The 14,761-nt window shown below is 40.0% G+C and overlaps 1 long non-coding RNA gene across 1 annotated transcript; it reads left to right on the top strand.

Moving 5' to 3' along the window:
• The first annotated feature begins 2,047 nt into the window (after nt 1–2,047).
• LOC146181672 (uncharacterized) lies at nt 2,048–14,528 on the top strand. The gene is made up of 3 exons (XR_014700268.1): nt 2,048–2,182; nt 12,646–12,761; nt 14,481–14,528. It is a non-coding gene; the product is annotated as an uncharacterized LOC146181672 (long non-coding RNA).
• The last annotated feature ends 233 nt before the right edge of the window (nt 14,529–14,761 follow it).

Raw genomic sequence — 14,761 nt, 5'->3', positions numbered from 1 at the left:
TGTGTTATATACATACATACATACATACATACATACATACATACATACATACATACATACATACATACATACATACATACATACATACATACATACATACATACATACATACATACATACATATATATATATATATATATATATATATATCATAATGTATTTCATTATGAGCTGAGTAAATGCTGACATTTGTATTGGCCAGCATTGAAAGACCGAAGGAAGAGGACAATGTCGAGGGTTGCTGACGTCATTCGGATTCGCTGACAAGAGAGGACATACTTTATTCCAGAAGACTCTCTCTCGACGCTTACTTGTGTAGATGTCGCAGCAAGAGCTAAGTATTGTAGCTACTGAATAAAGTTCTGGAAGCCGCAACTTCTCCCCCCAAAATTTCAAAACACTTGAGTCTTTTGCTTATTCTGGGCACATGTTGAAATCCATAGAACAGGTTCTGTATTTTTTGTTTTCAATTTTGAGAGAACTGCCTCTGTCTCCAAGTCCTTGCAAGCCGTCTTCTTCTCTTTCCATATAAAGCGCTTCAAGCTCATCCTCAGCTTGTAAGCTCTTAGAGGGGAGATTATGTTGCCGCCTGTAGTAGTGCTTAATCAATTACAAAACGTCATAAACATTCATGTTGGGTTTGGTTCCAGTACCCAGCGAAAATTCGAGTTCGGTTTCGGGTTTCGGTTCGGTTCTGGTTCTACACCCTGGTATTCAGAATGTTTATGTTAGTTACAATAATGGTCGTGTAAGATAATGTAGCTATTGACTGGTTAAACTATAATTTTTGATTATTCTTCACCTGATAGACTACACCTTGCACCTGTAAATTCTCTACGCCGACCACTTCGATTCCTATAGCTCAATTTCATGTGCGCTTAAATTGCGTGCTAGCATTAGTGTTAGCCTTGGTCCTGGCGGAAGAACCAGAGCATATTGTTCGAACGAAAAGTGCATTGTACATTTGCGGCAGCCCTGTGGAAGTCGAGATTAGAAGTCGAAAAGAACAAAGGACGACCTGCAGCGGTCGGCCACCAAGGTAACTTGATAGTTAGAAAGTTGCGGTTATTTCAACAGTTATCGCATAATGTGTCGATAACTTCTGATTTCGTGAACGTCAATTCAGCAGATATAGTATTACGAAGCAGCAGATTTACTACTATGAAGCTAAAGCGGACACACTGCAAAAGAAAGAGGAGCTTAGAGATGTCGGCAGTGCCAGTGGGGGAAACTGGCAGCTTAATGCAGAGTACACGCGGAAGAAATTTATAACGGGGAGCACTTACTTTCATAGCGACCGCTGCGAAGACCAGCAAGGTCTGGTACAGCGAGCCCAACGGGTGGCAGTAGCCAGCGAAGCCCTGGACTGAGGGCAACCGAGCATTGTGCAAAAGTGGACGCAGTCGACGCAGAAGACTCTTGTGGATTCAACAAGCAGACATATCTGAAGACGTCCCAAAAACCGCCAAGTAATATAGGGCTAAATAATGTTTTTCCTCCTCCTCCTCCTCTAAACATTCACTGTAATGTGTTAGTTGAGCGTTGCATTCTTCAATAAAGGTGACCTGTCGCACCGCAGATGTTTCAATAATAGAAAAGCATATCCTGATATATTCGATTTTTTTTGGTGAACTGTTCTTGGATGGCACTGATAGCGCAGTACTTTGCTCACAGTGAGTGCTCAACGGTCTCTTGGAGGATACCCGTATAATTCTTCTATAGAGCGAGATATGATTCAGCGTCTGACGCCGAAATTTCTTGTTTATTTCAAACGTATTTTCAAACGTATTTTCAAACTGAGTTTTCACGTTCCCTCCTTCCCCCCCCCCCCCCCCCTTTCGAAAACAAAAAATCACGTTATAACCTCGCAATGCTTTCAAGGGTGCAGTGTAAGCAGTTTGGAAGTTCGCAGCTGTCCAGGGAAATTGTCAAAGGAGCTCTTACTCAGCAACTGCCTGAACGTGAGATCGAGGACCGCATTGTGTTCACGGCAAAAGCTATAGATTCGCCCACAAATCACAATGCCTCGTTTTTGCCTTCAGCAAGAAGAAGCAGAGCAGAAGCGAACGCAGAAAAAAAAAAAGAAATGTTTTCTGAAAGCCGCGCCACGTTCTACTGCCTATGAGTGCTGTCTCCTGTAGGACTGTTAGGTTTTTCTCTAGATAGCCGAGAACACTGCCGGGTAAGTAGATCTGTTATTTGACTGAAGTAACACGACTCACCTTTCTCAATCAAGGGCAAATTTCTGTTCTTCGCCCATCACAGATTACCCTCTGGGTCGTGCTGTCGCTCCTGAATTCCTGGGAAATTCCAGGTCTATCTTGCTCTAATGTTTTACTAAAATCACTTTCTTTGGCGTTCTGGTAACCTAACCTTCAACTATTAAAAATGTGCCCATATACGCTTGTTATAGCGTAAATACTAGAACTTTATAAACATTACCTCATAGAATCATTTATAGAACAACTGGGTCCTCGATGATATTTAGAATTTAATGTGGATAATCCTGAAATCCTGAAATGCGTTTCGATGATTGTCGAGTTGATGAAAACGCAGTTATGCTTGCACAGAACAAACGATGAAACAGCTAAAGTTCCACTGCTTTACAAACAAATTAGATTGTTGGCGCTAGTGCAAATATTGTGAAGCAATGTTTCAGGTTTTTTTCACCAAAAATATTTCTCAAAGATAAATAGTGCGCTTTTTAAGGCATGCCGTACTGCGTTTCTCTAACTTCTTTATATGGGAGCGATCATGCTAAAAAATATTATCTTTGTACAGAAGATCAGTCTCATTTTATGTTAGCTCATCTGTTGAACCTAGCGAAAGGTATATTGAGCTGGCTTAATATTCCTATACTATAAGAGTTAAAAAATATGCATAATTTTATACGATTATTATACAGTTGAAAACGCGTTTTCTCAACGTGTTTAGCTGCTTTGTTCTTTCAAGAGTAACAATAAAAAATTGTATTCTGTTAATGGTAGAAGTGAACCAGCGCTAAAGGCGGTTGAATGCAGAGCCAGGTTTGATACCGGCTATGGCGGCTTCTTTTCGATGGTGTTGTAGCGCAGTGTGACCGCCTACTGTAAGATGTCGCTGCGTGTAAGCTAACTCCAGGTGGTGTAAATAATCAGGAGCCCTTCTTCATAACACCTTTTATATACAGCGTCGGTTTATGACGTTACACGTTAGAACAGACAACAAATTAGCCAATATCTGCCAAATACGGCTAGTTTTGCCAATAGCATTGAGAGGGTTCAGCATTGAGAGGGTTCAGCAAGCGTAACACCAGCAAGGGAAATCTGCTGTGCGACGACCGAAGACAGAATTCGCAACATTAGTATACGTGGAGTTGTCGCTAAAATATTGCAGCGTCGTTACAAAATTTGCTCAGCGCAAATGATAACTTTACAGTGCCAGTTCTGCGGTTACCCGTCGCCAATTGAGCAACTTGGTAGAGTGCTTTTGAACCTACATTCATGAAACCCTTGATAACACTAAGCTCTGTGGATTTGGAGGCTGGTCTAGCCTCTTTATTTTAGAGGCGCATTCCAGGTGGCGCGTCGAGAAGGCAGGCGTAACTGCACTTTGCCTAAAAAAAAAAAAAACGCCTGATGACACGTGATAATAAGGATTTCATTGTTCTTGATGAGGTATGGAGATATTCGCGTGTTTGGCGTCATATATAGGAAGGTTATTCAAGCGCATGTTTATACAAGTGGTCCCACATACCTCGAGCTAAGATTTTAAAATGAAACGAAGTACGGACACCAAATCAAACCGGATGCATAATGTTGTCCCCAACTAAAATGTAGTTAAGCCGTTCTTTTTTCCCCTAGATTATTTTATTCACAATGTTTAACTTTTTAGGTGTTGGCCTTCCGACACCAACTGGAATAAACTAAGTTTCAGAGACATCAGAATTCTCTAAATAAATTTTTCTGCCCAATATATCTCACTTGGTCTTTTCTTTGAGCGTTCGAAAAAAGCCTACGAAGTATGAAATAGTAATGCCACGTGACCGTACGCTTGCGCCACGCTATTAGGCCTCTTTTAAACGTGCAATGGGTTATCAAGGTTGGCTGCAGTTTTAGTGTTTTGTTTGGTTTGGTTTGGTTTGTGGGGTTTAAAGTCCCAAAGCGACTCAGGCTATGAGAGACGCCCTAGTGGGGGACTCCGGAAACTTCGACCACCTGGGGTTCTTTAACGTGCACTGACATCGTGGCCACGAAAATACGACAGGGCTTTGCTCCTGTCGTAAGTGTCTGGCCCTCCGGGTTTCGTCGCAAGAAATTGGAAAACCCACTAGACGTGCACGCTGTGGGCTCACTGTGGGCCCACTGGGATTTCCTCAGAACCGGAAAGAAACAAGACTACTTGATGTATTTCGTGCAGAAGAAAATTAGAAAGGTTTCTGAAGGTGCTGGAAAAATTTGGTATCGCACTTGGTGTCTGCGGGCAGTGCATAAAATGGTTGGCAATTGAAATTAAATAATAATAAATGAAAGGTAAAAAAAAAGGCTGTCTAACTATAGGCTATACTCGCGGACCAGTTTTCTGGCTATGAAGCCAAGGCTACGGGGTGGAGCTTTCATCATGGTGTTATTACCACATGTAGTTCTGGCATATCTGGCCTCAGGCAAGGTTTCGGTTTCAGTTCCTTCTTTTTTTAAATAACGGCTTCCGAGCAGGCAACGACGCATAAATGTCTTTCTTTAGACTGCTTAAGGTCTAAGTGAACGCATATTCGTGGTTAATGAATATCACGTGCAACGTATGTTTCCGAAACAAGCGAATCACGCGAGCACACAAAAACCGGCGGGTAGACGCAGCAGCAGGAGCAGCCAACGTACGCTTCAGGAGATTCCCGGCAGATGGCGCAGCCGCCCCGTTTCCACAGTGTCGTGTAATGATTTTAAAATGCACTACACTAACGTTGTACTGCCCTATATAGTACAACCTTAATGTAATAACAACATAGGCATTTGTGTAGCTATATAATTTTACCAAGGGACTACATTCTGCTGCGCAGTGAGCTGATGCGTTTTGGCTCTGTAGCTTTGGCTGCATAGCCACAAAAACTTGTCCGGGAGTATTGTGTTAAAGTTTTTTTTTTATTCCTTTCGCGTAAAAAGTGTTTTTTTTTTTGTGTGTTTAAAACCATGGTTAAATTTTCGTGGGAAAATATTTATACATCCGCAGCAATGTTAACAACGCAACGCGAAATGCTAAAGCGTACTCTTGGTGAAACCATTTGCTTATTTCCGCTTAATGTAGCGCACTCATTGCAAGCAAACGTCTCTAATACTAAGTAAAAATGATTTACTTACCTTTTACTCTAACAAAACGCAGATTTCTGAAGCCAGCTCTAGAAAACTCAACAAGTGCGCCAGCTAGGCGTTCTATCGAAAATTATACGCAGTTGTTCGTCCTCTGTGCACCCCTTTTATGCACAGTAAGTGATTGGTTTACAAGTACAGGCATTCAAACGGTCACGAGTAGCGTAGGAAGAACCAGTATCTAGTAGAGGCTACCGTCCTACTGCATCACTAATAAAAATCAAGCATTCTGTGATGCGTACCGTAAACTGCGCGTAAAAAATTACATATTCTAGAAAACCGCGAGAAAGTCGCTTAAATGCTGCTCAGTGTGAAACTTACTCGTTTATTTCCAAATAATAGAAAGAAGGTAGCCTCTGATTCCTCAAAATAGTGTGCTTTTCGATGTCGCTCTGGTAAATCTGTATGTCGGCAGGAAGCCAATATTTGCTGTAATTTGGTACACACTGTCAAGCTGTTGGCCAAGCTGACACAGTCTGTCTCACCTGTAACTCGCGCCGCGTTTGCTCGTTCAAGCTAATGAGCCATGTTTTGTTCCGCCTGGGGCTCTTACTCCTGGAAAAAGTGTCTGCACCGGCCTGGGAAAAAAAAACGTTTCCTTTGCATCCCAGGAAGTTAATTTCGCCAAGTTTTTTCAGCGATATAATTCGAGTATAGCTAACGCAATGGTGACATCCAAGTTTCTATTGGCCACTCCCAAAAGCTTGCCTATACAGAATTTGACCACAATTAATCTCTAATTTGGGTATGATAAACACAGTGAAGATTTGTATATTTAATTTCTCGTATTATCACCTATTAGTATTACTTCGTGTGAATTTGACTACGGGCAACTCCTCCTTGACTTGCAAATTTGTTCGCCCACCCCGTAATTTGTCATCGATAACCATTCTCACCGCCTGGACGGTTACATGCGCCATTGGAATTGTCGCAGTGTGATCGCTACGCTCTTGGAGTTTGTATTCGGCGGATTTCAGTGGTATTCAGTTATATGCTCTGAAGTGTGACTTTCTAACTTTATCCGTATTTTGGTGATGCCAACCTTTCGTTCAACAAAGAGCCATGAAGATTAATAACCGTATTGAATACAATAGCAATCATTACAGCGCATTGTTGACATGAACTGAAGGAAATCATATTTCTGATTTATAGTTAAGCAGTTGCACGCATGTGTTATTCTTAGTGAAAATATCTGACACTGAAGGAGTGTAAGGAAATTGTGTCATGCGGCTTAGATGCCGTCTAAGGCGAGATTAAAAGTTAGGTAATAAATTGACGACTCAGGAAAAATCAGTGTTGGTGAGCGAAATATATGCTGAGTGTAACAATAGTCAGAAACAGGGCAGGGATGTGGAATAAATTTAAAATATTTTCCTCGGTACACGCACATCAAACAGTGAATTCAATTAATGCATTTTTGCTTGCCTATGACAACAAGTGAATAAAAAGAAAACAATACAAACCAACAACAAAGAAAGAGACAAAGTGACAGTAAAAAGCGATGGAAGCTTCAAAGCAGGCAGTATTTGCTTGTTAGCCCATCGAGATTAAAAGTTAGTAACTTTTTGAATGACCTTTGCGAGGAAATATTTCTAAGCAAAACGACGAACCCGTGTTTGTTACACAACTGACGGCCTATTTAAAAAAAGAAAAAGAAAAAAATTGCTTGCTTGAATAATTGTGTATCAGTGGGAATTATCCAGGATGTATCATAGCTTTTCTGAGCTGTCATGTAGCACTGTCCTAAAGAAGAATATTTTATTTAATACCGCTTTCAGTGCTTTAGGTGCTAAATCGAACAGCAAAAGCATTTTAATTTTCGGTCGCGCATTCAATGTCGTTGTTACGAAGTAGGAAAAGAAAAAACAAGAACAGCATTTATCATTGCTTATAGCCTTAGTGTTCGAGGTTCAGGGCAGCAAAAGCTGTCCAGCGACGAAGACCTGGAAGACGCTGCTACAACGTATGCTGTGGTAAAGCCGTTGCCATTTTTTTAATAAGTGTATAAAGAAAATACATCCGTACCTCGGCCCCAGCAGAAGAACCAGTGGCTATTCTTTAAAGGTGAACTGTACAATTGCAGCCGCCCTGTGGCGGTCGAGATTACAAGTTAAAGAGAACAAAGCTTGGCCTTCAGCCGTCGGCCACCAAGTTAACCTGAGAGATAACGGGTAGTTCCGGTTAGGTATACAGTTGTCTCATCATGTGTCTAGAACAATTGATCTCTCGAACCTCACTACAGCACAGAAACAATGAAAAAGCTGAAGCGAACATATTGGTGAAGAAGAGGAGGCTAGAGATATTGAAAGTGTAGTTAAGGATGTTGGAAGCATAGGATAGGACACGCGCGAAAGCAAATTTTACCTGGGAGCACTTATCTTCTATAGGAATTTCCTACTAATTGTTAGTTATGAGCTGTATTCTGCAATAATAGTAGCCTGTTGCGCTGCGGGTGTTTCAATAATAGCGAATCTATAATTATAAACGGTAAAATCACTGAGAAGCAAAACGCGGAGCTGGCCTAATCATGATGACTGTAGCGCTCGAAAGACAACGAAAAGAAGTAGGAGACTATACAAGCGCATTAAGTGCTTGAAACTTTTCCTCCTTGAGAGCTAGTCTTCATCATAAATAACCAACTTGCCCAATCAGCTGCCCTTTCTGTAATAAGAAATATTAGCCTACGGCAAGAACACGCAAGGTACCTGGCGACTTGCATATAAAGATGAAATTTAAGCTGATCTAGTGTAGCATAATTTCAACTCACGTGGAGAAAGCGCTGTATTATTTTCATCTTGAGTGCTTTACTTGTATGCAATATTTTATTGCATGGTGGTGCTCTGTTTATAAAGGGTACAGTCCACGAAATACGAATTACTCGTTTTCAGCATTTTGAGCCTGACAGAAAATAAATTTGCCAAAATAAAAAAACAAAAACACACCGTACTTCGCAGCCAAAGTATGAAAGCCTCTAACGCTACAGACAGCATTGAACTGGTAGAGCTATAGGTACAAATTATCCGATATAAGGAAGTGTAGCCCGGTAAACATCGAGCATGCTCTAACGAACAGTGGCAGCCTTAAAGCGGTGAAAAGTAAATTGGGCGCAGGGAAAAATCAGGTATATGCACTAAGGAATAAGCCGGGCAATGTCATCACCATTATGGAAACGATAGTCAAAGTCGCCGAAGAGATCTATAATGACCTATACAGAAGCTAAAGGGATCAGGACAATAATGAGATTGACAGTAGTTAAAATCAATGAGACGTCGCCAGTAACGAAGGGCGGGGACAAGAAAAAGTTAGGAGCTATGAAATGGGTAAACGCAGCTGGGGAGCATCCGGTAACTACCGATTATTAAATGGACGGGGGTGACATCGGGCTAGAGAAATTTGCCACTCCGTATACGCAATGACAGGGACCGTACTGCAATGATGGAAGAACGCTTACATGACCTTATCATAAGAAAGGTGGCTGGCGCAATGAATTAAGAAAATAGACTAATCAGGTTACTATCCGTTATTAACATGGTATTCACTAAGGTAATTTTTAACCGAATCCGGGCAAAATTAGACTACAATCAACTAAAGCCTCAAGAAGGTACTCGGAATGGGTACTCTACTACCGATGATATTCGCACTATCAATTATATGATAGAAAAATGCTCGGAATATAAGCGGCCCTTATACTTAGCATTCATTGATTACGGAAAAAGCATTTGATTCAGTAGAAACCTTGGCAGTCATGCAGGCATTGCGAAATTATACTGGTATAACATCATTTCTACGTCGAACACCTGGGCACACCACCGTCACAACGTTGGACCGAACCTTCTGTCGTCTCTACTAAGTACTGAGTTATCTGTCTTCTTCCTCTTTTTCTTCTTCTTCCTCTTCCTTCTTGTTCATTTTCTCCTTCTTTTCTTCTTTTCCTTCTTCTTGTTCTTTCTCTCCTTCTCCTTCCTCTTCTTTTTCTACTTCTTTTTCTTCATCTTCTTCTTCTTTTTCTTCTTCTTCTGCTTCAAGGTCTTCGATTACGGCCAAGATGCGGCCACAACGAAAGTGCGATCACGGCGAAGAGGCGATGTGGTTGGCGTAGTGTAGCTCGCGACGAAATGGGTGCGATCAAGGTAGGATCATAGTATCAACAGGAGAGCCAATGAAAGCGCACACTACCGCATCTGCTCATAAGGCGACTCTCAAGCTTCCTCCTAATTTTTTATATTACTCAAGTGTCACTTCAATTATGCCGATAACAGCTCGCATTGGATAGGGTGAATATTCCCATCGTTAAAAACGTGCTCTCTTGAAAACGGTTTCGATTCACAACCATAGGATGCTTTTGACGAATGTTTTCACTAATATTCAGCAGTTTTTCCAAGCAGCAGCGACACTTTCAAGATCAAATGAATCACATGGAAAGCTTCAACTTTTTAGAACACTTTTGTACTGAGAGCAATTATGTCTGGTAGCGTCGGTTTTGGGCAATTAAAAGTGAAATAACTTTTACAATATTTTTAAAGCATTTTATTTAATAAAATGGCATGTTGTTTCTGTTTTAGTTCTGTGCTCATTGTATGGTTTTAAACTTTCATGTGCTTACTATGTTACTCTTTATCGCCATGTTTATTTCTGCATGTTCAAGATCTGCCGCATTTTCAATGCATTTTACCATGATTTATTTTTACCACTAATTTCTCAGATTTGCCTTTTTCTACTCTCCCTTTTTTATTATAACCTCGCGTTCAAACCTTCATGGTATCTTTTGATATGAATAGATAAAAGCATCAAATATATGTGATCACTAAACTAAGTGCATGCTCCTCACTACGTGTGAGTAACGAACTTTTTCAAAAATGTCGCCGAAATGAAGTGTGTTGAAGATATTGCGAGAAATATGAGAATAGTTTGTTTGATATGAAGAGTTTTATGCTCTTTTCCTGTATCAATAGGGTGACGTGTTTTCAATTTCCTCAAAGGCAAGTGTTCTTTGCCAATATATTAGGGATGAGCTTTGTGAATGCTGCATTTTTTTACATGGTCTTTTACCGGTCTATGTGTCTTTTTGCTTGGGCAACAAAAATATCTGGATTTGATTACCTTGGCACTTGTTGTGTTTGCTGTTAAAGATATTAGAAATTATGTTTGCCAGCTCGTGGAAACGGAAGTCCAAAAGTGTTTTATGGTTACGTAACCGCTGTCGTTGTCAGTTTAATTTGCCACTTGGGCTTGCATTATGCCCCGCATCTCTTCTTCCGACAGTGTCCTTCATTGGTATAATGATTTAGTATTGTAAGTCACGTTCATGCTTCGCAATTTGTACTCATGTCAAGCTTAATCTTCGAATACATCTTCGTATAACAAAATGGCTAACTTCACGTTTTGAAGAAAAAAAATAAACGGCATCATCAACATCAAATTGGCGAAACATATATTCACCAGTGGTCTGCTGCAAATGAAGAGAACTGAGTATTTCTATTCCTTTTAAACCTGATGTTGTACGTGAACACGAACACCGGATAAAAAAGCAGATCACGTTAACCCTCTCCGTTGGCTGCGACATGACCATATACTTGCAGCCGTTGAAGGCTCCAGAACGCAGCTGCTGCCTCCAAGTATGAGCGCTGCATCCATTCCGCTGGACAGAACAATATCCCGGCGATTTATATGTGGTGCACCTCTGTTTTTTTTCACAGACAGTTGTGTATGGGAAAGTGAGGGTCTGAGAATGCCTTTCCCAGTGGTGATTCTGTCGTTTTTGTACTGCATTTGGTTTCAGAGGATAGGCCTATCCTCTGACGCCGAGAACAACATTTAAAAAAAAAAATACTTGATGAAGAACCTAAACGTTTAGTTAAGCGTAGGTTAAAAGGATTTGGTTAGCGACATTTCTGTCTGGAATCTATTAGAAACCAAGTTATGCTCCCTGATCCGAAATTGAAAAGAAATTGGATCGGATGCTCCCAGAAGAAAAAAAGAGTTCAATTATTGCCTCGAAGCCTAGGGTAGTTATTTCCTGAAACCAATGTGCTTAACCTAAGGTTCAATCAGGGATCTTCTTCGCATTCACGTTCATCTCATCACTTTTACGAAGGTGGCAGGCGCGTGGATTTTTTTAACCAGACAGTGTTTCTCATTATTTTAAGAGGGATTATTTCTGGAGATTTCTTATACATCTTAAGAACATTTCACGAGTATTCAACAATAATCGCAATAATTATCAAGTAGAAAACCCCACTTGGCCGGTAATTTGTCCCGCTAATCTTTCGCCGTCAGACAAGTTTCCAACTAGTGAAGAATATCATGTTGAGGTTGTGTAACTGTCAAATGTGGTAGCTTTTGAAGTAAATAGACTACAAGAAGCCCCTTTAAACGAAGATCTGTTTATTGAAAAGCATAAAAATACACCAACTAATCAGTCGCTCATATTGCTTCGGCTCTCTCCAAAGCGCTTAGCTTCGAAAATATTTATTTTTACTTGTAATTCTGGTGTTCTTACGGCCGATATTTCAAACGTCCTGCTTTTAAAGCTAAAAGTCAGAATGTATAATTATTGTGCGTTAATCAATTTGAACATTTCTTGTGCTGCACGGGTCGGGGAATAACACTGAATGGCACCCAAACAACATTTGCATGGTTTAAATGTTTTAAGTACGTCGAGATTTTACGCATTCAAAGCCACATCTTTCAATCATTCGAGGTGTCCTTTTTATTCAAGGCATCAAATTCGGTTGAAAGGTATCATGGTATTGGCAAATTAAAATTATTCATAAACACTCAGATGTAGTAAACTGATAATTTTGCAAAACAGGCGACTTAATGTAGATGTTAGATCTCAGCAGCTGCCAAATTATCTTCACAGCGAAGTCATTAGGAAAAAATATAAATACGTGCATATGAACACTCCTTGGTTAAGAAGTTTGAATATGATTTGTTGTGAAAAGCAGAGTGTGGCTGGCACGTGAGGTCAACTCTAAATGACGCCAGATTATGAAGATTGGCTATAACAGGACTATGAATCTCAACCCTGACGTTAAGCGGAAAGGCAAAATTAAACGGAGACAGATACTGACTTCATCTATTTGTTTCAATACCCTACCGCTGCGTACCCGCTTCTAGACATATCCGCCGATCTAGAATGGTAGTGGATAAAGCTAAAAAGTCCCTATATTTTGCATATATTTAAATTTTACACATTGTGTTTTAATTCGGTAGCGTTAGAGGCTCATCAACCAGTTTTATGCAAGATAGTGGGAATGTGTAAAAATACAGGATCTAAACAACCTATTGTTTGCACTTGCAGAAAGAATTCTCCAGTCTTTGTTTAGGAAATATATATGGCTATGAATTTCATAACTCTTTTGTCCATATTCCTGTGGCTGTGTTCAGTGGATTCATGGGGACCCCCATGGCATTATGGTAAGCATGCTGAGTGTTATTCTGTTTGAAAACCGATGACATAAAAAAAAAGTTGTCGAAAATCACCGGATATTGAGGTGTACCATTTTCTTGCAATTATTGGTTGAAATACACCTATATCGCCGTCTGCATTTACGAAACGTGCCAGGGAGACAGGTTCCATTTCAATTGTTCGTGTCCTTATTAAATAAAATTGCAAAGAACTCCTCGGCTTCTTCAGAAAGCGTGAATTTTTATATTCTAAACATGGAGGTGTTTCTCAACTGCTCACGTTGTCAAAGTTCTTCTAGTGCACACGTTTTAGAGGTTCTCTCCGCCGCAATTTCTCAATTTTTGCGTACTCACACAGGGAAAATGATGGCGGTAGACGACAAAATTATCCTTAGTGTGAAGTAGCTGATGCGAAGGGATTTCGTCTTTAATTTCACACCCATAATTCAAAACAACAAGACAACGCGCTGCCTCATTCTAGCAAGAACTTTGTGCCAATCGTCAACGGTGTGAAATTTGAAATTTTATTCCACAACAAAAAGATGCTGCTGTATGCACAGTAACGCCGATTGAGCTAACAATTTGAAATGAAATATCACAGACTCCAACTGTGGTTTGAAAATTCTTCGAAGCGGAAGTACTAAAAGGACCGCCTCCAATTCGACATCATTGGCCAAAAGGGCGAAAGTGTGGAGATAACTAGCACTTTCAGGCATCTAATTATTCTGAAATTTATTATAGACCATTTTGTTAAATGAAGAAAGCAAGCGTATATATATAGTGCTACGGGAGATGAAGAAGCAGGGGGCACTGGCGTTGGCAGGCGCATTCGCGCTATGTTCTTAACAATATATATATATATATATATATATATATATATATATATATATATATATATATATATATATATATATATTCATTTATTCATTACTTCCTTTATTCAATTGATCTATAATATATATAAGAATATTTAGTGGCATGCCTGTGTCAGTGATCTCTGCACTCCTGCCCTTCTGGACAAATAACGTATGTAGATTTGCAGAACCAACTTACTTTTCACAAAAAGATTTTTTGCAGTGTTTCAGACATGCAAAGATTACCTATTGAAAACTTTCGGGTTTAAAAATTTCGAAGGTTTGCGGCTATTTTGGCAGACATATCTAGGGTCCACTATGGGGTCTCTGTATCGCCGAATGAGCCACGTGGCAAACACAGCAGCTCGCGAAGTCATGGAAAATTCACCTACTATACTCTACGTTTACTTGCATGAATGTGGGGGAACGTTTCTTAGTGTTTAAATCAATTCTTCTGTCGTGATTTATAACTAGCTGGTGGAAGATGTACAGTATATACAACCGGTATGGCTTTCTTGTGGTTCAACGCAGACTTGTTACATCAGGTTTGAAATATTGTGAATATTGGAGATAATATTCTTGTTCTTCTTTTAGACTGCAAAACTTGTAATTCCATCCTATGTAATCAATTACGGCAATCTGCAGCAACATTGAGGGACGGCGAGTTATTGCACATCGTTTGAACGGAACCTCTCGTGAACACAACCACTTCTTGGAAGGCATGCGCGAAAAAGTGCACGGAATAAATGTTTGTGAAAAATATTTTAGCTTAACGACTGTTTTGAAATGCGCTAGAACGATGCTCTTTAAAATTTTAAGTAATTGTAGTAGCCTGTAATTAGGTGCCTAATGATACGTTCATCTCCTTTTTCAGAACGCTATCATGTTTGCAGTAGCCCCGTTTGCCGACAGCGAGGTAAGCAATTCGTTTTCTTAAATTCGTTCAATACTGCACCGAAATCCCCAGGTGAAGTGTACTCCATTATTACTTCAAAATTCATTCAGTGTTCTGCATGGTATTATAATTAGGTGCTTTCTACAACAATTCGCCATTAATTGCTCAAACGTTTAAAAAAAGGATGACTCAAGTTTCAACAAAAAAACACTTAAACAATAAGTCGACTGGGAAATTACAAAGAATTTTATTCCCTGTGC

This window comes from Amblyomma maculatum, chromosome 8, assembly GCF_055883805.1.
Source record: "Amblyomma maculatum isolate TAMU_Amacu chromosome 8, ASM5588380v1, whole genome shotgun sequence".
NCBI lineage: Eukaryota > Metazoa > Arthropoda > Arachnida > Ixodida > Ixodidae > Amblyomma > Amblyomma maculatum.
This window is presented reverse-complemented; position numbering and strand designations above follow the sequence as displayed.